Source organism: Macaca nemestrina, chromosome 16, assembly GCF_043159975.1.
Source record: "Macaca nemestrina isolate mMacNem1 chromosome 16, mMacNem.hap1, whole genome shotgun sequence".
Classification (NCBI taxonomy): domain Eukaryota; kingdom Metazoa; phylum Chordata; class Mammalia; order Primates; family Cercopithecidae; genus Macaca; species Macaca nemestrina.
This window is the reverse complement of record NC_092140.1, coordinates 71,447,820-71,473,725: the sequence shown is the minus strand read 5'-3', so window position 1 is coordinate 71,473,725 and position 25,906 is coordinate 71,447,820. Positions and strand designations below refer to the sequence as shown.

The following is a 25,906-nucleotide window of genomic DNA, read 5'->3' as shown; positions in this document are numbered from 1 at the left end:
ACAGCTGAATTCTACCAGATGTATACAGAGCTAGTACAATTCCTATTGAAACTATTTCAAAAATTGAGAAGGAATGGCTTCTCCCTAACTCATTTTATGGGGCCAGCATCATCATGATACCAAAACCTGTCAGAGACACACAAAAAAAGCAAGCTTCATGCCAATATCCTTGATGAACATAAATGAAAAAATTTTCAACAAAATACTAGCAAACTGACTCCAGCAGCACATAAAAAACTAATTCACTACGAGCAAGGAGTCTTTATTGCTGGGATGCAAGGTTGGTGTAACATATGCAAATCAATGTGATTCATCTCATCAACAGAACCTACGCCCAAAACTACATGATCATATCAACAAATGCAGAAAAGGCTTTCAATAAAATTTAGCATCCCTGCATGTTAAAAACACTCAAGAAATTAGGAGAGGACATACCTCCATATAATAAGAGCCATCTCTGTCAAACCCCTATCCAACATCATACTGAACAGGCAAAAGCTGAAAACATGTTTTTTTGTTTTGTTTTGTTTTGTTTTTCGTGTGTTTGTTTTGAGAACTAGAGCAAGACAAAGATGCTGCTGTCACCACTTGTATTCTACAAAGTACTGGAATTCCTATCCGGATCAATTAGGCAAGAGAAAGAAATATATTCAAAAAGGAAGAATAAATGTCAACTTATCTTTCTTCACAGGTAATATGATTCTGTACCTAGAAACACTCCATGGTTTTTGCCCAAAGGCTCCTAGATTGGATAAACATCTTTAGCAAAGTTTCAGTATACAAAACCAATGTGAAAAACTCAGTAGCATTTCATATATATATGCTATACCAGAATTTCTGGGACAACAGAGATTACATATATATATTACATATATATTATTACATATACATTATTACATATATACATAATCTCTGGGACACATTGAAAAAATATATATATATATCAATAACATCCAAGCTGAGAGCCAAATCAAGAATGCAATTGGATTCACAAAGACCACAAAAATGATAAAATACATATGAACATAGCTAATCAGGGAGGCCAAAGATCTCTACAATTAGAATTACAAAACACCGCTCAAAGAAATCACATAAACAAATGGGAAAATGTTCCATGCTCATAGAGAGGAAGAATCAATGAAGTTAAAATGGCCTACCTATCAAAAGCAATTTACAGATTAAATGCTATTTCTATCAAACTACTAATGACCTTTTTCACAGAATTAGAAAAAACAATGATTTGAAAATTCTTATGTAATCAAAAAAGAGCCTGAATAGCCAGGGTAATTTGAAGCCAAAAAAACAAAGTCAGAAGCATCACATTACACAAATGTAAACTATCCTACAAGGCTACAATAACAAAATGGCATGGCACTGTTTCAAAAAGAGACATATAGACCAATGGAACAGAAAATAGAGTCCAGAAATAAGGCCTCACACCTATAACCATCTGATCTTTGACAATAACAAGCTATGGGGAAAGGATTCCCTATTCAAAAAATGGTGCTAGATAACTGGCTAGGCATATGCAGATTGACATTGGACCCCTTTCTTAAACCGTACACAAAATCAACTCAAGATGAATTAAAGACTTAAGTGTAGAACCTAAAACTACAAAAACCCTGGAATATAACCTAGAAGAAATAATTCTGGACATAGAATCTAGCAAAGATTCCATGACAAAGATGTCAAAAGCAATTGCACCAAAACCAAAAATTGACAAGTGAGATGTAGAGAACTTCTGCACAGCAAAAGAAATTATCAACAGGGTAAACAGACAACCTAAAAATGGGAGAAAATATTGGCAAATTGTGCATCTGACAAAGGTGTAATGTCCAGAATCTACAAGAAACTTAAATCAACAAACAACAACAACAACTCCATTAAAAAAAAAGGCAAAGAACATGAACACTTTTCAAATAACAGACATGTGGCCTACAAGCATATCCAAAAAGTGCTCAAAATCACTAATCATTAGAGAAATGCAAATCAAAACCATATCAAGATACCTTCTTAATTAAACAAAATGGCTACTATTAAAAAATCAAAAAATAATGGATGCTGGTGTGGCTCCGGAGAAAAGGGAATGTTTATACATTGCTGGTGGCACAGTAAATTAGTCCAGGCATCTTGAAAAGAAATTTGATGATTTACCAAAAAATTCAAAGCAGAATTACAATCTGACCCAACAATAGCATTATTGGGCATATACTCAAAGGAATAAATAATTCTACCATAAAGGCACATGTACGTGGATGTTCATCACAGCACTATAGCAAAGACATGGAATCAATATAAATGCCCGTGAGTGGCAAACTGGATAAGGAAAATGTGGTATATACACACCACAAAAAAGGAACTAGATCATGTCCTTTGCAGCAACATGGTTGGAGCTGGAGGCCATTATCCTAAACAAACCAATGTACGAACAGAAAACCAAGTACCAAATGTTCTCACTTGTAAATGGAAGTTAAACACTGAGTACATATAGACACAAAGAAGGAAACAGTCACCAGGGGGCCTACTTGATGGTGAAGGCCTACTTGATGGTGAAAGTGGGCAGAATTGAAAAACCATCTTTTGGGTACTGTGCTTATTACCTGGGTGGTGAAATAATCTGAATGCCAAACTCCCATGACACACAAGTTACTCATCTCACAAAACTGTACTTCTACCCCTGAACCTAAAATGAAAGTTAAGAAAAAAGACAGTAAAAACACAACCCATAAAATGAGAGAAAATGTGTGCAAGTTATATATATCTGATAAGGTATTAATACCCAGGTATATAGATAACACCTAAAATTCAACAACAAAGAAACAAACAACCCTATTCTAGGAGGACAAACAACTTGAATAGGTTGTTTTATCAAATAAGACATACAACTGGCAAATTGTCCAGTGTAAATATACTCGATAATCATCAGGAATATGCAAATCAAAACCACAATGAGATACTAGCTCACATCCATTATTACGGCTACTATAAAAGACAAACAGAGAAAATAAGAAAGAAGCCACAAAGCAACAAAAGATAAGTATTGGCACGGACATGGAAATTGAAACACTTGTGCACTGTTGGTGGGAATGCAAAATTGTATAGCCACTGTGGAAAACACTATAGTGATGCCTAAAAAATGTAAAAATAGAATTACCATATTGTACAGCAAATCCACTTTTGAGGAAACACAAGAATTGAAAGCAGGATCTAAAGAAAGACATCTGTACACCTCTGTTGTTTACAGCAATTACTCACAATAGCTAAAATACGGTAGTAACCCAAATGTCCAAGATGGATGTATGGATAAGCAAATGTGATATATACATACAGCAGAATATTATTCAGCCTTCTAAAGAAGGGAAATTCTGACATTACAACATAAGTGAGACTTGAGAATATTATTATCAGTGAAATAAACCAGTCAAAAAGACTGTGTGATTCTACTTATATGTTTGCTTAAAGTAGTTAAAATTATAAAGATGGTAAGCAAAATGATGGTTGTCAGAGGCTGTGAGAAGAAAATAGGGAGTTGTTGTTTATTAAGTATAGAGTTTCAGTTTTGCAAGATGAAAAAAGTTCTGGAGATTGATGGTGATGATGAGTGAACAAAACTCATGTACTTAGTACCACCGAACTGTACACTTAAGATGGTAATGTTTATGTTATGTATATTTTACCACAATTAGTGATTGAAGAAAAATAAGGAAAGGAAGGAGGGAAAGGAGGAGCGGAATAGAGAGCAGACAAGAGGGAGGGAGATAGAAGGAGAGAGGGACAGAAGAAAGGGAGATTTTTCTTAATCTTAAGATAAATTCCAATATGAACTCTAAATAAGTTCATAAATACCTGAATATAATTTTTGATATCATGATAAATACTATTATCTTGGAAAAGAATACTAGCAGTAAAGACACTAAAACGTATATAGTGGTATCAATAGATTGTTTTAGGAGCGTGGTTTTTAGCTTATAATTTTTTATTTCATTTTAAAGTTCATGTGTGAAAGCAATACAAAATCATTCTGAGATTCTGGAATTTGGAAAATATATTTAACACTATCCTTCCTGAATATCTCCATGAAAAAAGGAATAAATACACACACATATACACATATACTGAGTAATCCAGAATGTATTATTAAAGTATTTTATAAAAATTATCTTATTTGATTTGATTTATAATAAAAGCAACTTTTGAAAAATTTTGAGAAGTGGAATTGGAGCTAGAAATATTAAGGCATAGACAAATATATTGAAATGGATTTGAAAGTTCAATACAATGCACTACTTTTTGTAGAAAAGATGAGCATAAGAAGTTTGGACACTATGCCAAAAGAGCTAATAATAATCAGTGACTTGGTGCTGGAAGAAACATACACGCAGTAGTTAAAATTGGACTGGAGTAGTAAGAAATGAGAAACTCTAAGTGACATAAGATGGTGAAAGAATTGATAGAAATATAAGGGAAGGGGGCAGGTGCTGAAAACCATCTATTGGATATCTATTGGATATTATGCTCATTACCCAGGTGATGGGTTCCATCTTACTCTAAACCTCAGCATCACACAATATACCGTTGTAACAAATCCACATGTGTACTCTCTGAATCTAAAAGTTTTTATAAAAGAAATACAAACATGAAAACAAGCCAGTACAAAGCTTGTTTCTTCCTTTAAAACACACACACACACACACACACACACACACACACACACAGAGTCAAATATTTCCAAGACATTGTCCGGTCCTATTATTTATTCTAAATACATAAGTTTGATGTAAGTGTAATTATAATTTTATCCTATCAAATTTTTAAGAGTAAAAAAAGTGCATAAAATACAAGGGAAATCTGTTTAAAAGCAAGTGTCATCACTGAGACAATGTGCTGCACATCTAATTGGAAGGAGAATTAAGAGAGAAAACATCACAGGAAATGAGGGCATAAAGTTAAATGAATATATGGTACTTTCATGAGCACTGGTGTGGGTCCTGGGTAAAAGGAAGAGGTTGGAGAGGGAAGATATCAAGTGTGTCATGGATATGCTGACAAAGGGTGTGCGATAAGCCTACACTCAAGGCAGGAGTCAAAATCCTGTTTGATAAGGCCCATTGACTGAATGAGATCTGAGATAGAATTACAAGGAAAGTTTGGGTATATCCTTCACTAGTGTTTGTTGCAATTGCTCAAAAATCATGATTCATAGAAAAGAATCACTTAAGTAAGGAAATTTACAGTAAAGAAAAACAGAGAAAGAATTTACAACACTTAAAAATATGGGCATGTAGTCAATTCTCAAAAGGAAAATCTCAATATAAGAAAGAAGTCGAATTTTTTTAGATTTTTAAAAATATGATTCAAGAAAGTATAAATTTCAATAACAACCTCTATTATATCACAATAAGAGAGAAAAAATAGTACTTGCTATTTCTTTCCGGCAGCAAACTAAGTGGATACTTAATTCACTTAATCAAATATTTCATCCGTGAACATGATTTTATTATAGGGAATATGGGTTCTTAAAGATCCTTGCAATATTTCATTGCACATTCCTATTTAATACAAATATCTGTGAAGGAAATGTGTAATGAGCTTCCTTAAGTTGCTATAAATAAATGAATCAAAGAGGTTTATTCATCTGTTGTACTTACTTTATGAAGAAATATTTTAGAGCTAAAGCCAATTAAATTTTCAGTAACATCACAGAAATTATATGAAGCAGCAGGCCAGTCTGTAATGACTATGTGAAGGAAATGCTTAGAATATTTCCAACAGAATTCTATTACCTGGATTACTATCATTGTGGAACAGGGAAATGATTTTTTTTTTTAATTTGGGGACTTAATTATTTATTCACTCAATTATATTAATATTTTAAATTTTATTCTATTCATTTATGACCTACTAATTCCAAGAATATATTTTGTTCAGACAATGCTAAGTGATAAAACAGGGATATTTAAGAATTTTTCTTTAAAGAAACAAGATTAAAGATCAGTCTTTTTTAAACAGGTGTGGCCTCCTTCGACATATTTCTCAACCACGGTAACATTTACGAATAACAATCAAGTGATTGCTTTTATTTATATATAGCAACAGTTAGCATTAAATAAAACACTATATGTAATTCTACCATAAATTAGACTGTCAGAAAACAAATGTGCCCCATCTAGGCAATTGCCATGCTGAAGCAGAGCACGCCTCTCTCTTGCACTCTCAAATGTGGTGTCGACTGGGAGATAGCTAGTTCTTCACAGACCCAGAAACCTGAGCAAGTGGGAAGAATGTTGCAAGAAAAATTGAACCATTTTACAGAAGTTGGAGATATATACATGTACATCACGGTTTCTTAAAGTGAAGAAATAGAGGATAAGAAAAACCAGTAGCTAGCAAGATTTATTTCCCTATACAATAACACAAAGACATGATCTGTCTTGATTTTTCTTGCATTGTTATTGAATTCCTCATACCGTTAATGTTATGCACACTTTGTTAGGAAAGTTTTATTAATTTGGTGCAGCAAAAGAAGAAAACAAATACATGACTGTCACTTTTTCCTTTATAATGTGATAGTAGCATTTTGTGCAGTGGAATCATACTGTAATTTATAGAAAAAATGTTCTAGTGTAAATGGATCTGTGATATTATAAATTTACTTATGTAAAGCAAAACATGTACAAATATGTTTTAGCATATGGAAAGACATGGAAGCACAATAGTATTTGAGTACAGATTTTTATTATTTTGAGCATATCATATATTAAATATTATTTTAAGTGTATTTTTAAGTACCCAATATTATTTTGAGTATATATTTTTAGTGATTTAAAATAATCTCGGGCTCAATTCTTTCTTATTCTTTAAATTACAAAAGAGTCAATTCATATTTTTATTAAGTGAATTTATATTAATACTTATTCTAAACTTGTACTTTAGATATATCTGCAATTTTTGATGTACCCTATTCCAATTTGAAAAATTGTCCAAAAAACCCGGTTAAAAAAAAAAAGGCAGAAAAAAATCCATGTCTGTGCATGTATAATATACACATGTACATTTAAATCTTACTCTTTTTATTTATTATTTTATTTTATTTTATTTTATTTCATTTTATTTCATTTTTTTTCATTTCATTTTTTGAGATGGAGTCTTGCTCTGTCGCCCAGGCTGGAGTGCAGTGGCGCCATCTCGGCTCACTGCAAGCTCCACTTCCCGGGTTCACGCCATTATCCTGCCTCAGCCTCCTGAGTAGCTGGGACTACAGGTACCCGCCACCACGCCCGACTAATATTTTTTTTTTTTTTTTTTTTTTTTTTTTAGTAGAGACAGGGTTTCACCGTGTTAGCCAGGATGGACTCGATCTCCTGACCTCGTGATCCGCCCACCTCTGCTTCCCAAAGTCCTGGGATTACAGGTGTGAGCCACCGCGCCAGGCAAAATCTTACTCTTTTTAACTTTGCCTCAGTCTGTTCAACTAGATAAGAAAATATGTCGTTAAGCGGTTTGAAATGTGAACTTAGAGAAAAATGGAGGCCAAAACTTTAATGGAGACTCTGTTGGGGAGGATGCTTATCTAGGAATTGTCATTTCTTGTGTAAAAAGGAAAAAAAAAAAAAAAAAAAAAAACACGGATGAGTGGTAAATTGGAGAATTCATTCAAAGATATAGAATAAAAAAGAAAGAAGAAAGAATTATAATACCTATTCAGTGTTTTTCATATTTCTGATTCCAGAGAAACAACTTTTCTTTGTAGAAATATTTCTAACTTTCTACATAGAAATTTCTTCCCATATTTTATTTTAAAAATCGAATAAGGCAATAAACACTGTATGAACCACGATTTTATTATATGACTCCAGCTTTGGGGTTTACAAATCATATATCTTAACATAGAAAAGAAAGAGAGAAAGAGAAGGAGAAGGAAATAAAGAAAAGGAAGAAAAGATAGCAGGAAAGAGAAGAAGGAAGGGAAGAAAGGAAAGAAAAGAAAATTGAAAGAGAAAGAAAGAGAAAATCATAATACCTATGAGAATGTGTTTTGTAGTAACTTTTAGAGCTAAAAACACATTATAAAACTACTTTTACCAACCTAAGCTGTTTTCTGATCTCCAAAGTAAAGTAAATAAACTTACAATTTTTCTTTCTTTCTTTCTTTTTTAATACAGATACCATTTAACTGGGCTTGGGAGATTACCAATATCAGACATACCATTAAGAACGAGATAACTGCAACAAACTGCTGGGTGATGGGAAACAACCAATTATGCACAATGTCAGGAAGTCTGCATATTATGATGCAGTACAATTCATAATCTCCATGTAACATTTTAAGGATCTGAAGCATAATTTCTCACTGGATAGGCAACTGGGGTCCAGAAAGAGCAGAATTGGAAAAGTGAAATATATAAAGATCTCAAGTCCACTGAGACTTTTTATTGAGGTGTATTCTATTATATTTAATTATTATTTGCCCTTTTTTCCCTCCATTTTTTAAAACAGGGGTTGGGATGGGAAAGGGAGAGTCTGAATGTAGTGGTGAATATATAAGTGAAAGAGGAAAAACTAAGTTTTATGTTTTTAATGAAATAAATAATTTAGACATTCATAACTGTGATGGTACTCCACATTGGTGATTACCCAAAAATCTGTATTTATTTGCTTATAATGTCATAAAGTTGACTTAACATTACTGAATCTGGGTCTGAGTGGGCTAAATCTGCCTCAAATGAATTCGTTTCTATGGTTTGAGAATATGTGTGTATGGCAGAGTGTGTATTAGACTGAATTCAGCAGGTCAGGAATTTGCTTTAGTCTTTACTGAGAAGACATTAGTAACTGTACATTTTCCTATGGAAAAATGTTATATCCTACAAAATCTCTCTATACAAATATATATCTTAAAATTTTAACAAAATAATTATAATACATCAAATAAAGCATTAATATTTTGTGAAATTCAGAATAACTTACTCAAGACTTAAAGTGGAGAATTTAGCAATTTTCCAAATATTTAATTTAAAAAGTTATTTGCTCAAGTACAAAGTAAGTTACTATTTATTATTGAGAATATGAACATGCACCAAGACAAGAGAATTTTAATGTGGAGTAGTAAACGTGAAAACTATTTCAGGCTACAATTACCTTCTTGTAATGGGAGCATATAGAAATTATCTTGTTCTGCAGGGAAATTAAAGACTTGCAGATAAAATATCTGCAGGTACATTAAAACAGCTATACTTTTTACAGGTTTGTTTATCAAGCAGATACTTTCCAAACTGAAATATATAATTTGATTTATGAACACACAAAACCTGTATTTCTTAGAAAAAATAGAATTATGTATTCCTGATATCTGCACAACAGCAGAAAGCTCAGCCCCAGTTGTGCTGGTATTATACTCTTGCATGAAAAATATGCACAGGGAGCAAAGATAAGCAATTTTCATAAGAAAATGTCAATGCAACCCCTTGTTAGTATTGATTTTAAAAGACTGTGACAGTATCTTGATTTCATCTCTCTTAACACTATAAAAAATAAAAATCAAATGGAGACTACATCATCTGTTGGAAGAGAAGTGGCATGAGACCTGACAGAAGAAATCTGCTGTCAACAATTCCATTGACCTATTCCGGAAGCTGAAGTGATATTTAATCCCTATGACTTGAAGCACATGTCCAAAATAAGTAACAGACACAGATGTTCACCATTTTACCAGACTTCTCATTTCTATATCTCTTGTGTAGGGAAGGCATCACGGTGTCTTTAAATCCATCCCGTCACATGGATCCACATGAAATGAATCTGCAAAGTATTTAGTCACCTTTGATCCTATAATATAATTTGTCTTGAGGTAGTGCTTAAATGGAGCTAAGAATTGACATTTGTCTGTTTCATAAGTACCTTTTCTGCTAGCTGTGATGATAAATACATCATTATCAGTAATATTTATGAAGTGTCCTGTCACACTAACAGAAAGTTGCACATACCAAAATATATGTCTGAATATTAAAGACAGTAACTCCTGGTGACAGCCACTAATGTGCATTAATCTTGACAATGCTACACTACCTGAACTCTGTGCTCTTGGAAAATAGCAAACTTAAGAAATTCCCCTAGACTTGTGTTCGAAGAAAAATGGCTTACATCAAAGAACCATCCTTCCCATAAGACTTTCAAAAAACTCACGTTTACCTATGACAAGGCTAGTCACAGACCATCCGAATTCCTATCCTTTGCCTCAAAGTGATTAGCTGAACTGTTTGTACTCACTGACCAATGTGCACCCACTACCTGAAAATTTGACTTGACTAAAATAGCTAAAGCTTTTATTCCTTTCCCCAGGCTCCTTAATATTGACCAGTCCTGAGTCTGAGTCAGCAGTGGGATAAAGAACTATCTCCTCTTAATAGTCACTCCAGGCCGGGCGCAGTGGCTCACGCCTGTAATCCCAGCACGTTGGGAAGCCAAGGCGGGCGGATCACGAGGTCAGGAGATCGAGATCATCCTAGCTAACATGGTGAAACCCCATTTCTACTAAAACACACACACACACACACAAAGAAAAATTAGCCAGATGTGGTAGTGGGCACTTGCAATCCCAGCTACTCAGGAGGCTGAGGCAGGAGAATGGCGTGAACCCGGGAGGTGGAGCTTGCAGTGAGCCGAGATCGTGCCACTGCACTCCAGCCTGGGTGACATTGCGAGACTCTAACTCAAAAAAAAAAAAAAAAAAAAAAAAAAAAAAGTCACTCCAGAGATCAGGCTGGCCTCAGAAAATATATCTCCTGCTTAACAATCCAAATACACCATCAGCTCATCCCATTTTCTCATATCAGGTTCTTACTAGCCGCCTTTATTCCTCCCTAGAAAAGAAATTTTATTTTGGTTGACCTTTGAGACTCTTACAGATCTTATGGTCAGAAGACCCTCCCTACTGCAACAATCTCCCTCTTTTATTGCAGTGATTCTTTTGAATAAAGTATTTCCCTACCTAAGTCCAGATTGGTTTTTATTTGATAATATTTTTTTCTTAGACTATCCTAATTGACATTATTTTGAATTGAATATACATTGAAGGTGAAATCTCAGAATCATTTTTCAATCTAGTTTCATATCAATGTTTAATAATATTTTTTCTTTTCTTGTATTTATTTAAATATATTGAATTACTTAGATTTTTGCAATTATGTAATAAATTTTCCATTTGTGAGAACTTTAAAAGAAAAAAATATTTCTTTATGTGAAAAAATCCATAAGAGGTTTTGAATTTACCTAGTCAGAATAAATTTATATAGACACACTTATTACTAAAGAATTCTATTATTTGGTGCTATCTTTGTGTAATAGTAAAGCAAGAATCAAAAGCAGAATAAATTATAATGAATATGTAGTTATCATTTTTCTTGACCTAAATATATATATACATCTACCATATACCATTAATATATTATATTTGTAAAATATTTATGTGTACATAAATATAACATATATGCTAACTTCATGGTCTCATTTGTGTCCCTGAAAAACACATATGTTGAAGTCCTATCCCCTAATATGATTGTTTTTAGAGATTATGGGCTCCAAGGAGGTAGTTAAGGTTAAATGAAGTCATATGGATCAGGCCCTAATCCAACAGACAAAGACACCAGCAATGCAAAAGCACAACAAAAAGACCATGTTACAGTACATCAAGAAGGTGGTCACTTGTGAGCCAAACAGAAAGGTCACTGGAAAAAACAAAACTGCCTACACATTAATCTTGGACTTCCAGCCTCCAGAACTATGAGAAACACACTGTTGCTTAGGCCACCTAGTTTATGGTATTTAATTAAGGCAGCCCTAGAAACTAATAAGTCAACTATAGCCATAATTGCATAAGCCACTAGTTCATAGCTATAAATTTTTATTGGCTATCAAACAGTAATTACATAACATCCTTCTGGAATATTAACTTGACATCAACTGTTATTCAGCATCATTAGAGAAGTAATACATCCCTGTTTACAGGAAACTCTATCTGGGGCTGTATCAGTACTTTGGCTTTGATAGGAATGTTAGAAGCAATGTCTGTTGACTATACTGTGATCATATTATGGAACACATTGCCTGTGTTCAAATATCAGTATTGCTGTTTATTTACCTGCACATTTAACAAGTCACTTAATCTCACTGTGCCTCCATTTTCTACAAATGTAATATGAAGACCACAATAGTATGTAACTCATAAGGTTGTTATAAACACCTATAAGATGATTCATACATAGGCCACAAAAAAAACTGTTCCTGCCACTTTAAGATTGTTCAACCAATTTTAACTCTCCTATATCCCTTGAACCCTCCCCCATCTCTGTTTGTTTGTTGGTTTTTCTTTCTAGTGTTTTCTTTAATCATTAAATCCTCACTTTTAGCACATGATTATTATTCTTTTAACACAAAGAGACATACCCTTCATTTTTCTTTACCTACAAGTTTTCAATAAGTTACTTCCACAGAAATGAAAGCAGGTAGAAGAAACATTAATAATATTCTCCCTAGCCTATTGGTTAGCAAAGCAGGGAGAAAACACATTTTCATATTAATTTCTATGATACAAGAGAAAAAAACTAAGCAAAGATGCAGTAATTGGAATTTTGTATGTTTTTATCTTGAGGAAATATTGCTTTTTCAACAGCTTTGCTGTTAGACTTTGGGCAATATTTGCAAAAACTGCTATAGGCTTTTTTTTTTTTCCCAGAATAAAGAATGCATACTTAATATTACTGGTAATTTTCTTGTAGTGCTGTGAATTAATAGACAACCTTAAGACAAAGTTCTTCACACCATTGCCATACTGTTTTAACAATTGTAGCTTTATCATATATTTTGAAAGGAAGAAGTGTGATACCTACAGTTTTGTTCATCTTTCTCAAGATTGTTTTATCTTTATGAAGTCTTTTCTGATTCCATATGAATTTTCTAACTTTTTCCCTGTTTTTAAAAAAATGCCTTTGATATTTTGATAAACCAACAGAACAGAAAAGAGTGTCTGGAATTATATTCACAGATATACAGTCAACTAATCTCTGACAAAGCTGCCAAGAATACACAGTAGAAAAATGATAGACTCTAGACTCTCCCATAAATGATGTTGTTAAAACATAGACAACCACATGCAAAAAAAGAATGCAATTGGATCATTATTTTATACTATATACAAACCAACTCAAGACGGATTAAACACACCTAAAATCTGAAAGATTAAAACTTCTACAAAATAAACATAGAAGAAAAGTTTATGACATGAACCTTGGGAATTATTTTTTAAAATATGATACCAAAAGCACAGGCAACAAAAACAAAAATAAGGAAGTAGAATCACATCAACTGAAAAACTGCTACACTACAAAAGAAAAAAAAAAAAAAATCAATCAATAGAGTAAAAGCCAATCTACTGAATGGGAGAAAATATTTACAAATCATATACCTGAGAAGAAGTTCATATACATCATATATAAGGAATTTTTACAACTCAATAACATAAACAAAAAAGCTAATAATGTAATTAAAATGCATTAAACACTTCAAGAGACATTTATCCAAAAGAAATGCACAAATAGCCAATGGTTATATGTAAAAATGGATTTTCATGGGACTCCTGTGTGTATGCATTTAATTAAACATGGTTTTTCTCCTGCTAAAAAAAAAAAAAAAAAAAATTTAATAATCAGGAAAATACAAATAAAAACCACAAGGAGATACCACCTCATACCTGTGAGGATAGCTGTTATCAAAGGACAACATATTAGAGAGGATGTAGAGATGTTGTTACCTTGGTACATTATTTGTGTGAATACAAAATAATAGAGCCACTACGGAAAACAATATGGAGGTTCTTCAAAAATTTAAGAATAGAATGACTATATGATATAGTAATCCAACGTCTGCATATTTATCCAAAAAAATTTAAATCAAGATTTCAAAGAGATGTCTGCACTTGCATGTTCATTGCAGTATTAGTCACAATAGGCAGGAGGTAGAAGCAACTTAAATGTCCATAGACAGATAAATGAATACAGAAAATGTGGCATATAGATACAGTAGAATATTAGACTTAAAAAAAAAGGAACGTTTGCAATGTGCAGAAACATGAACAAACTTTGAGGACATTACACTAAGTGAAATAAGCCAGTCACAGAAAGACAAATAGTTAATGATTCCACTTAAATGATGGGCCCAAAATAGCAAAACTCAAAGCAGCAGAGAGTAGAATGGTGGTTGCCAAGAGTAGAATGGTGGAGGGGGAAAAAGTGGAGTTTTTAATCAAATAATACAAAGTTTTAACTATGTAAGATGAATAAGTTCTAAATATCTGGGGTACAACAATGTGCCTAAGGTTAACAATACTTTAATATACACTAAAAAAAAAAATGTTAAGAGAGTAGATCTTGTGTTAAGTGTTCTTGCCACATATACACACACAAAATGACAAAGTCATGCCTTAAATTGTACCAGATGAAAACTACATGCTTTCAGAATATTTCTTGGCAACACATATCTGAAAGTTGTCACCGAATTTTGCTACTCAGCAGGATGCTGTCAAAAAATTTATTAATAGACAAGAACCAGAGAAGTGAATCAAAAATCTCAGCATGTATTTTGGAAGACCAATAATCTGACATCCATGTTATATTAAACTCCAAAAGAAGCTAAAGGTTTACAAAAGAATGGTGCCATTCATCTCTGTACACATGAACCTCAGATTTATCATATCAACCTTAACCTATTATATATTTTTTTAACTTTCACATTTTTGTTGACAAAACTTATGTAAATTATTTTGAAACAGTTCCTTTTTTAATTATACTTTAAGTTCTAATTTTTTTCAGTGTACTGTAGGTAATATTATTTAGTCAATATCAGCTGTATAGAGATCTTGAATAGTAGTGAGCTCTAAGCTTGCAAATAAATAATAATAAAAGAAGAGTAAAAAAGGATACATCCTGTGAAATTTACCTGTGATAAACAAAAGGAAAAGGATGTATGTCCAATAGACATGGTGAAATTACTTGGAATGTAAGAGATCTTCGTCACCAGTTGATGGCAGAAGCATTGTAGAGCATGTGAAAATGGAGTGGTTCTCTATGAAACAAACAAGCAAAAAAAGATAAATGGAATTGAAGCAATAAAACTAAACTGAAATGTGTATAAAGCACAACTAGAGACCCTAGTGAAATCAAGGAATGGTGACCATTATTAAATACAATACAGCTTTTGATAATTTAAAGCAGCATCTGTCCCACTAAATTCATTTAAAAAATTACATTGCTAGAAATAGCATGTTTAATGGTAACATAAAAGTAGAAATTGAAAATTATAAATCTGAAAAATAGAGAACTTTAATTAAGTTATATAACTAATAAAAAATCTATCTTTTTATGAGTTGTCATATAAGTAGTTTTGCTTGTTTGAATTTTTGCTTTTAATATTACTAAGTAATCAGTGTCAGTGATATTTTTCCCAGGAATATGGAAGAGAAAACTAATATTTGTCTCTACGTTAATTAAAATTATACTTGAATATTCTGAAGAAGTTTGTAAACTCCATTTTTGTGACAGATTTTTGTTTAGCCAATATTTGAAAGTGATAATAGTATATTTTGTTTTGTTATTTGCAGGAATATAATGATCTAGATGACAGAGAACATGACATTTAAATAAATTATATAAGAATTGCATAGATTTTTCAAACAGAAGAATAAAAACCCAAAAAATTAAAACTTTACCAATTTTTATAATGGTAATACTGAAATAATATAGAACTATAACATTACAAGTGATCTTTTCCCTGTTCTCAATCAGAAATATATTGAAAATGCTTTCCTCCTTCTCTTTCATACTGTGTCAATTTTTTCCACTTTCATTCTGATTTTATCATAAAATCGTATTACAATGTCCAAATTTAGATAGGCATGCTTTCTGAAGGGGGAAAAAAACTGCAGTTTAAAGGACACAGACTTTGAAATTACAAAAATGTGAGTTGTCACCTGCTTTTGTTCTTTGGAAAAAAGAACAAAGCAAAAAAAAATATTTTCTGGGTCTCAGTTTCTTTACTTCTGAGGAAGGACATAATAAAAACTGATGGATATGATTATTGTTATAAAATGCTAATACACAGTATTCATCAGATATAAATTGTCTTCTTACATTTCTTGATTTCTAAAAATGCTAATTTATTGTAAAACATTAAAATAATAGAAATGCAATAAAAGATGTAACTTTTTTACAATTCCATTTTATTTTTAAATAAATATTATTTTTTCACTCATATTTAGTTTTTACATATTTGTAGTGTTATTATGGATAACATTTTATATTCTATACCTTAATCTAAAATTACAAGATACATGATACTGCATTTGCATCTATAAATTAGGCAAAGAAAACCAAGCCATATATTTTCTTTACTTTGTGCTCATAAACTAGATTTGCTTGTTGTTATTGTTTTGTTTGTTCTTGTACAGTTTTTTTAAAAAAATAGGTCTAGCTTATGTGCCTTTCTGTGTAATTAACATTATTCTGTTAATGTACTCATTTGTTGCTTACCACATCTGAGCATATAAGTTATTTTTCTCCAAATGTATTTACCCTATTAATTATTCTGAAATAACAAAGCTTAAACTCTCTTCCTTGAGTTGTGAATTCCCTCATTCTTTGGCCATTGCTGCCCAGATTTTAAAAAGTTGAATTTATAATCTATTATTTGCAAATCTGAGACCTCAATTTTTAAGTTTTATTATCATTTCTATAATTCTTTTATAAACTGTTGCTATGTAACTTTAATGATGTCTCAATATTAGTCATTTTTGCCTTCACACACACATGCATATCATTCTAGTTCCATGAGAAAAAAGATTTTAATACCAAATTTTAATATACACTAAGAAAAATATCTCTATTTTAAAAAAACACTAGCTACAGTGATTTATTTAACACTTCATCATTTTTATACGGGATGATTTTTCTTGCTGGTTTATTTAACAGCAAAATGCAAATCAAAGAATAATTAAAACACTATTTTAGATAGCTGTCAGATACAGAACAAAGTAGATACAGGGGAGCATAATTAATTACACCCTCCAGTCTCTATTGTACTTTATTAGGTTTCTTATGTGATAAGACAAAAACTTAAGGTTGTTTTGATTTCAAATGAAGAAGAGCTACTTTAGCCCAAGGAGAAAGAAATATTTATTATAAGACTATGGCGAAATCTCATAAAAACAGGCAGCAGCACACATTGACCTCAGCAAGAACTAGAATTAGGAAAGCAGACACTGTTCATCCCTTCTCTCTGCCTCCCTATGCTTTTCTGTTTCAATGTTCCCTTACTGTCTTTGCTAAGTCATTTCTTCTTTTCTCAGACCAACATGGTTGCTGATAAATCTTTTTTTTAATTTTATTTTATTTTTTATTATTATTATACTTTAAGTTCTAGGGTACATGTGCATAACGTGCAGGTTTGTTACATATGTATACTTGTGCCATGTTGCTGTGCTGCACCCATCAACTCGTCAGCACCCATCAACTCGTCATTTACATCAGGTATAACTCCCAATGCAATCCCTCCCCCCTCCCCCCTCCCCATGATAGGCCCCAGTGTGTGATGTTCCCTTTCCCGAGTCCAAGTGATCTCATTGTTCAGTTCCCACCTATGAGTGAGAACATGCGGTGTTTGGTTTTCTGTTCTTGTGATAGTTTGCTAAGAATGATGGTTTCCAGCTGCATCCATGTCCCTATAAAGGACATAAACTCATCCTTTTTGATGGCTGCATAGTATTCCATGGTGTATATGTGCCACATTTTCTTAATCCAGTCTGTCACTGATGGACATTTGGATTGATTCCAAGTCTTTGCTATTGTGAATAGTGCCGCAATAAACATACGTGTGCATGTGTCTTTATAGCAGCATGATTTATAATCCTTTGGGTATATACCCAGTAATGGGATGGCTGGGTCATATGGTACATCTAGTTCTAGATCCTTGAGGAATCGCCATACTGTTTTCCATAATGGTTGAACTAGTTTACAATGCCACCAACAGCGTAAAAGTGTTCCTAATTCTCCACATCCTCTCCAGCACCTGTTGTTTCCTGACTTTTTAATGATCGCCATTCTAACCGGTGTGAGATGGTATCTCATTGTGGTTTTGATTTGCATTTCTCTGATGGCCAGTGATGATGAGCATTTTTTCATGTGTCTGTTGGCTGTATGAATGTCTTCTTTTGAGAAATGTCTGTTCATATCCTTTGCCCACTTTTGGATGGGGTTGTTTGTTTTTTTCTTGTAAATTTGTTTGAGTTCTTTGTAGGTTCTGGATATTAGCCCTTTGTCAGATGAGTAGATTGCAAAAATTTTCTCCCATTCTGTAGGTTGCCTGTTCACTCTGATGGTAGTTTCTTTTGCTGTGCAGAAGCTCTTTAGTTTAATGAGATCCCATTTGTCAATTTTGGCTTTTGCTGCCGTTGCTTTTGGTGTTTTAGATATGAAGTCTTTGCCCATGCCTATGTCCTGAATGGTACTACCTAGGTTTTCCTCTAGGGTTTTTATGGTATTAGGTCTAACATTTAAGTCTCTAATCCATCTTGAATTAATTTTCTTATAAGGAGTAAGGAAAGGATCCAGTTTCAGCTTTCTGCTTATGGCTAGCCAGTTTTCCCAGCACCACTTATTAAATAGGGAATCCTTTCCCCATTTCTTGTTTTTCTGAGGTTTGTCAAAGATCAGATGGCTGTAGATGTGTGGTATTATTTCTGAGGACTCTGTTCTGTTCCATTGGTCTATATCTCTGTTTTAGTACCAGTACCATGCTGTTTTGGTTACTGTAGCCTTGTAGTATAGTTTGAAATCAGGTAGTTTTTAGTCAACTGTGGCTTGGCTCTGATGAACCACCAGTTCTCACAGAAGCATCTCAGAATGGCCAGAGATGTTGGCCATTCTCTTTTCCGGTCTACTTTTTATTGTAGGTTGTGGAAGCCTATACTTTTAAAAGACAGATTATTAAAAAGTTACAGGAGGGTCTAGAAAAGGAGAAATGGAACTATAGTTTTATAAATGTGTACCATAAAATAGAGGAATTTTTTTTAAAAAAACTTGATTCAAATAGATTACATTGTAATGTATTTGCAGGAACCAATTTAGTCACATTAGCATAACTTTGTGACTCTACGTCTTATTTTATTATGTAATCAGAAGATTCATCCAACCTAGTCATAATATTAGTATCAAGATATAAAACAGATAAAATATTGAAAATTTCACGTGATTTAGCCACATACACTGGCTAATATTACAATGTGTACATTATTGCTTAACAAATAAATCAAAGTTAAAGTCGTTAATATTACCAGTCATTGATAATCAATGTATCCATTCAACATAAGTTAATGTGAACATACTACATTCCAGGAACAAATCTAGAAATCGAGAATATATCAGTAAAAAAAAAAAACTGAGAATATTGTAGCAAAATGTTACTATTCATTAATCTTATCTACTCTAAACATTCTTATTTCTATTAATATAGTTGTATTTTTACTTATTAATATACTTATGATCTTATTAATCACTAAATATGTTATTCTGGTGCAACAAAATCATTCAAATTCTTAGAATAGATACATACCTATAACAGATAAAAATGAAAACCAGTAGTCTTAAGAGTTGATAGTACTAGCAGATTTTTTTTTATGATATAAGTGGTAAAAATTTTAGAAACATGGGCTGCCACACTGGATTTGATACCACCTAACTCTGAATCTTTGAAAACATTATGTTTCATATAAATATAAGGTCTTGAGCATTCATCTCGAAATATCAAATATCAACACTATTGTACAATGTTTGTATTTTTAATGAAATGTATTCCTAATGATAAATTTTAAGGCTTTAGTTTGGCAATGATAAATATGATGCATTTTGTCAAATGTGTTTTTGATTTTTCTCGTGAGGAACATCTGTTTGTTCTCTTACTAGACCCATGAAATATATTAAAATATTTTCCTACATCGAACTATCTTTCCATTCTTGGTTAAAGCGGTATTCTTGAAATGTGGTGCTGTTCTTGTACTATCGAGGTACACTAGTTGATTTGCTGTTTTCTTTCGTTTTAGAATTATAGTATCAGAAAGGATAGACTTTCTCTCTGTATCTATTTCACAGGACCATTTAAATATTATGCCTATTGCTTTTAATGTTTTAAATACTGTCCCAATGAATTTTTAAAAGGAATTTATCTGAATATGTATATTCTTTAATGAGATTTTGATCTTATATGGTACATAAAATTTTAATTCAATTTTGTAACAATGGACATCTTGATTAATAATAATTGTATGTGATTTGTCTATTAAATTATATTTATATAGAAACACGCAGTTTTAAGTTAATTTTTGGGGGGAATCTCAAATGTATTTGTATATGTTGTTTGGAGTATTTTTTAATTGATAAAATTTATTTTTCAATCAATTATAAGTTTATGGAAAATTAAACAGTTAATGTAGAGAATTCCTATATACCTCTCTTTCTACTAACATCTTGCATTAGTTGTAGTTGCAACTGATAACTTACATAAGGACTCACTCTTTGTGTTGTATCGTTCCATGGGTTTTGACAAGTATATAATATCATGCATCTACCATTAACCTTTACAATATCATTGTGAATAATTTCATTGTCCTCAAATTTCCTTGTGCTTCACCTGTTCATCCCTCCTCAATACTGAAACCCAGCAACTACCAATCTTTTTATTGTCTCTGTAGTTTTGTCTTTTCTAGAATGTAATATTAGAACTGTGAAGTATGTAACTGTTTCAGACTGGCATTTAATGTTTCTGTGTCTTTTCATGGTTTTATAGCTCATTTCAGATCACTGAATAATATTCCATTGTATAGATATATCACAATGTGTTTACCCATTCGCATATCGAAGGACATCTGGACTGCTTCCAAGTTTTGACAATTATTAATACAGCTGCAATAAACACTGGTGTGTTGGTATTTGTGTGATATAAGTGTTCAATTCATTTAAGTAAATATTAAGGAGTTCTATTGCTAAATTGTATGGTAAGAGTATTATTATTTTGTACAATACTGCCAAAATATCTTCCAAAGTGGCTGTACCATTTTGTATTCTTACTGGCAGTGAGTGAAAATTCCTAGTGTTGTACATTCTGATCTGTTTTTTGTGTTGTCAGTGTTTGGGATTTTAGCCAATTAATAGCTGTACGGTGGTATAATTAGGTTTTTAATTTGCAATCTTCGAATGACATAGGAATTGCACATAATTTCATATGCTTATTTGACATCTGTATATCTTATCTGATGATTTCCTATCTAAATCTTTTGCCCATTTTTAATGGGGCTGTTTTCTCATTATTGACTTTTAAGTATTTTTTTGTGTCTTTTGGATACAAGTCCTTTATAAGATGTATATTTTATATGTATTTTCTCTCAGATGGGCTTGTCTTTACATTCTCTCTTCAGTGTCATTTGTAGAGGTTTTTTAATTTTAACGAAATCCAGCTTATCATTTGTTACTTTTTGGAGCATTCTATTGGTATGACATCTAAAATTTCATCACTAAACACAAAGACACCTAGATTTTTTCTTACATTATCTTACAGAAATTTCTGTTTTGTATTTTAGATTTAGTTCTATAATACATTTTGAGGCATTTTGTTTTTGTTTTGTTAAGGATGTTAACAGAGTGTCTAGATTAAATTTTGCATGTGGATATTCAGTTGTTTCAGCACTACTTATTTAAAATATTATCCTTACTCTTTTATATTGCCTTAACTCCTTTGTTTTGTTGTGGTTGCTTTTTTTGTTTGTTTCTTTGTTTGGCTTTTTTTTTTTTTTTTTTTTTTCCATGACAGCCCTCAGGAGGTTCTGAGACCATGTGCCTGCTCCTTTGTTAGTATCAGTTGACTATATTTGTGTGGATCTATTTCTGAGTTACTGACACTGATGAATTGATCTGTTTGTCTTTTCTTTTGCCAATACCACACTGTCTTCATTATTATAGCCTTATAATAAGTCTTGAAATTAGGTATTGTCACTCCTCTGATTTTAGTCGTCTTCTTCAGTATTGTATTGGCTGTTTTATCACTTCATAGTGTCACTCTGCTGACTTTCTTCTTCATTATTGTATCGGCTGTTTTATCTTTTCAATCACACTTTAGAATCAGTGTGTCGACAACTACAAAATAATTTGCTGAGATTTTGATTGCGATTACACTGAATCAAGATGTTTCAATTTGAGTTAATTTGGAAAGTACTGATATCTTAACAATACTGAGGCTTTCCATTCATAACCATGAACTATCTCTTCATCTATTTAGATAGTCTTTATTTTTTCTTCCTTTTTGTAGTTTTTTCCTATGTAGATCTTACACATATTTTGTTGAATTTATTCCTAAGCACTTCATGTTTTTGGTGCTAATATAAATGGTGCTTTTGTTTCCACATTCAAATTCTAATTGTTCTTTTCTGGCATATAGGAAATATCTTTTGTATGTTAATTTGTATCTTGCAACCTTGCTATAATCACTTATTAATTCCAGGAGAGTTCTTTCCCGGTAAATTTGGGGGGATTTTTCTGTGTAATTGATCATGTCATCCACAATGACAATTTTATTTCTTCCTTTTCAATCTGTATACCCTTTATTTCTTTTTCTTTTTATATTCATTGGTGAGGATTTCATTATACTAGTGAATAAGAGTTATAATATTTTCTCCATTCAATTTTATTATAACATAGATGTCTGTATTTATTTATATCATCTTATTTTATGCTATTTTTCCTACACATTTTCTAGATTTACTTTTTCTAATTTTTTGATTTTTCATACAAACTTTACTATTTGGAAATATTTACATGTATTTTAATTGTTATAAATATGCTACCAATGTTAATACACGTACTTAAGTCATTCTAATATTTACTAATGTTTTTGTTGCACACCTAAACTCTAAAAACATCTTTAAAACATTAAGATCTATCATGAATTCCAATTAATTACTACTGTGTTATCCTTGCTTTTTCTATCAGAAAATTTTCATTGGGAATCATTTTCTCCTTCCTGTTGTAGTACAACATTTTGAATTTCCATGCATGAAGGTTTGTTGCAGACCAGTCCTACTTTTGTTTTAAAACTATTCTTGATTTCTTGTAATTCTTAAATAATATAAGTAGAACATTCTAGATAAACAGCATGCTTTTACCTTTCCACAATTTTGCATGATCACTCCACTGACTTCGATTGTTGCTCTTAAAACTGCATTTTTGCAGTTAAACAGGCATTGATTTCTGCTACTTTTATGATTATCAATTTGTCTCATGTCATAAGCCATTACCTTGATATCTCTAGGTCTGAAGTTTTTTTATTAATACTACTTGGATTTACCTGGCTATGTGACTATGTAAACTGTTATACTTTATTACTTCTGAAAAACTCTTGGTGAATGCATCTCTTCATGATATATCTGAATTATTAATGTTTTTGTCCTTCTACAACCCCCATTTCTCATTTTATCCTCTCCTCCAGGTCTCTTAAGAGCTTGTTAATATTTTCCTTTATTAAAAAGAAAAAAAAACTCTGATGCATCTTGCATAATTTCTGTAGACTCATCTGATGGTTTACTATTATCTCCCAATATGTCAATTTGTAGTTAAACTGATACATTAAATTTTACATGTTAATTACTTTATTTTATTTATAAAGCCTATTTTAGTTATTTTTGAAACTTGTTACTTGTGTGTTTAAGCTCCTATTATTTCTGAACCATTTGAATTATGTGTCTGGCGATTCCTTTATCTGAAGTCTTTTTCAAGTCTTCCTTTGCTGTTTGCTGCTGGTTATTTACGTATATTTTGTAATTTTTATTTGTGTGTGTATATGTGTTTGTGCATGTGTATGTGTGTGTGTGTGTGTGTGTGAGAGAGAGAGAGAGAGAGGTTAATTTCCCTAGAACTTTATATAATGGTAATTTGAAAGGCCTAAGATTCATGAGACAACATCCTGAGAAATATCTGTATTTATTATGTTATACTATTTATCAAGACACTGAAGTTCTAGGACCATTTTTAACAAAAGTATCAGTTCAGTGTTTTTTGGAACATACAATGTGATGTTTATTTCTAGTTCCCACTGCATTGATGACATATCTGTCTGAATGAGCCAGTTTAGTGTGATTGTTCTCTTACTAAATTTCTTTTTTTTTCTTTTGATAGGCCTTGGGCTCCCCTAGATCATGAAAATCAGAGTCTATGGTTTACCTTTATTAGGAAACACTTGGAAGGCAAAAAGAAGTTTATAGTTAATTGAGATGCTAAGAGTTTTTGCAAAATAAACCATTCGTTATTATGTTAAATAGCCAAATAGTAAACATTGACAATTGCTGATGTTAGCATTTATGTATAAAGGCAGTAAAATGCATATCTATAAAAGAGCTGTCATTATCTTAATATTTACATTAATGATTATTATTTTCTCAGTTTATATAGAATGTGCAAATTATTACTTTTTCAGGCAAGTAAGGAGTAGTAAAGCAGCACTTTAGAACACAAAACAGTAGGACTTAGCATAGAATTTCCTTCAATTTCTAGGAATTAGGACACAATAGCATCTGTCTCTATAAAGAAACATGGAATTAATTTCCTCAGAGTAATGGATTACTGGAAGCTATTTTCTTATTATATTAGTGAGAAGCAAAGCTATTTAAACAAAACACTTGATGGAGTTTATTTTTAATAAATTGTATAAATGAAGCAACTGAACATTTTTTAAAACAACACTAATAGCTGAAAATCAGAAGCCCTCTTCAAATGGGTCAAGAATGATATAAAAAACCTAAAAGAGCATTAACTTTAACAGGGCAGTTTATGGAAAAGTTGAAGATTGATAGTATCAGGATAACAGAATCTCTAGGACACAATTAAGTAAAACCTTTTATAAGATCTTTTCTAGGACACAATAAGAAAATAATAATTTGTACATTCATGTTGTACATTAATTATCGTAAATTTTGTTTCCAATATTTTTGATTCAATAATTCTCATATTATCATATCATCTTCATAAAATCTTAGGTAAAAAAATCACTGCCCAGGTTAAAGATATTTCAAAGATATCTATATTTAGTGAGACTATACATTTATTTGGTAACCTAAAATGGATGTATTATTCCCCTTTAGTTGCATTTGTGCATGCATGTATATCCACATACACCAATTTATGAATCCTCACTCTGGATATTAAAACAAGATGATTTCCTCCTGATAGTTATAGTTTAGGCATTGGTACAGCCTAACTTCCCCCTTATAGAATATGGCTTCAGTGAAGATCCAAGTGTTATATCTGCAACACATCATCTACCTAATAAATGGCAGAGCCTTCACTGAGATTTACATATTTTGTGTCCTGGTCCAGTCATTACATATGATATCACAACACAGTATTTTATAAGATTTAAAGATTTGTTTGATGGCGGAAGACAACACAATGACACTTGGATAAAAAGCAGAATTTGTGCTACTTATAGTTCCAAAAGAGAGAAGGCTGCCAGGCAGTATCTCACAGGGGCTTGCATGAAGGGACAGGGCAACAGTAACCTGGAGCTGTAGGGGTAGCCTATCTACGGCAAATAGTGTGGGATTAGCTGGGTTCCTGTGGGGCGTTTTGTGGGTTTCTCTAATTTGGATAATGTCCCATTCTCGGGCACACAGGGGCTATTTCTGAGTGTCTGGTATGTGGCCCTATGGGTTATTAAGGTGGGTATATAGGGGCCCTGCTGTGTGAGAGCCTGAGAACGGAAGGTATTGGAGGGGGAACTTAATTGGCTATTCAAGAGGGATATTGACTGGCCACTAGTTAGGGCT

At 32.2% G+C, this 25,906-nt stretch overlaps 1 long non-coding RNA gene across 1 annotated transcript in view; it reads right to left on the bottom strand.

Moving 5' to 3' along the window:
* LOC139359233 (uncharacterized) overlaps window positions 1-25,906 on the bottom strand; it is a 177,003-nt gene that overhangs the window by 104,503 nt on the left and 46,594 nt on the right. The window contains exon 3 of the long non-coding RNA XR_011615156.1: window positions 14,989-15,114. This is a non-coding gene — a long non-coding RNA (uncharacterized lncRNA). The remainder of the gene's footprint in view (window positions 1-14,988; window positions 15,115-25,906) is intronic.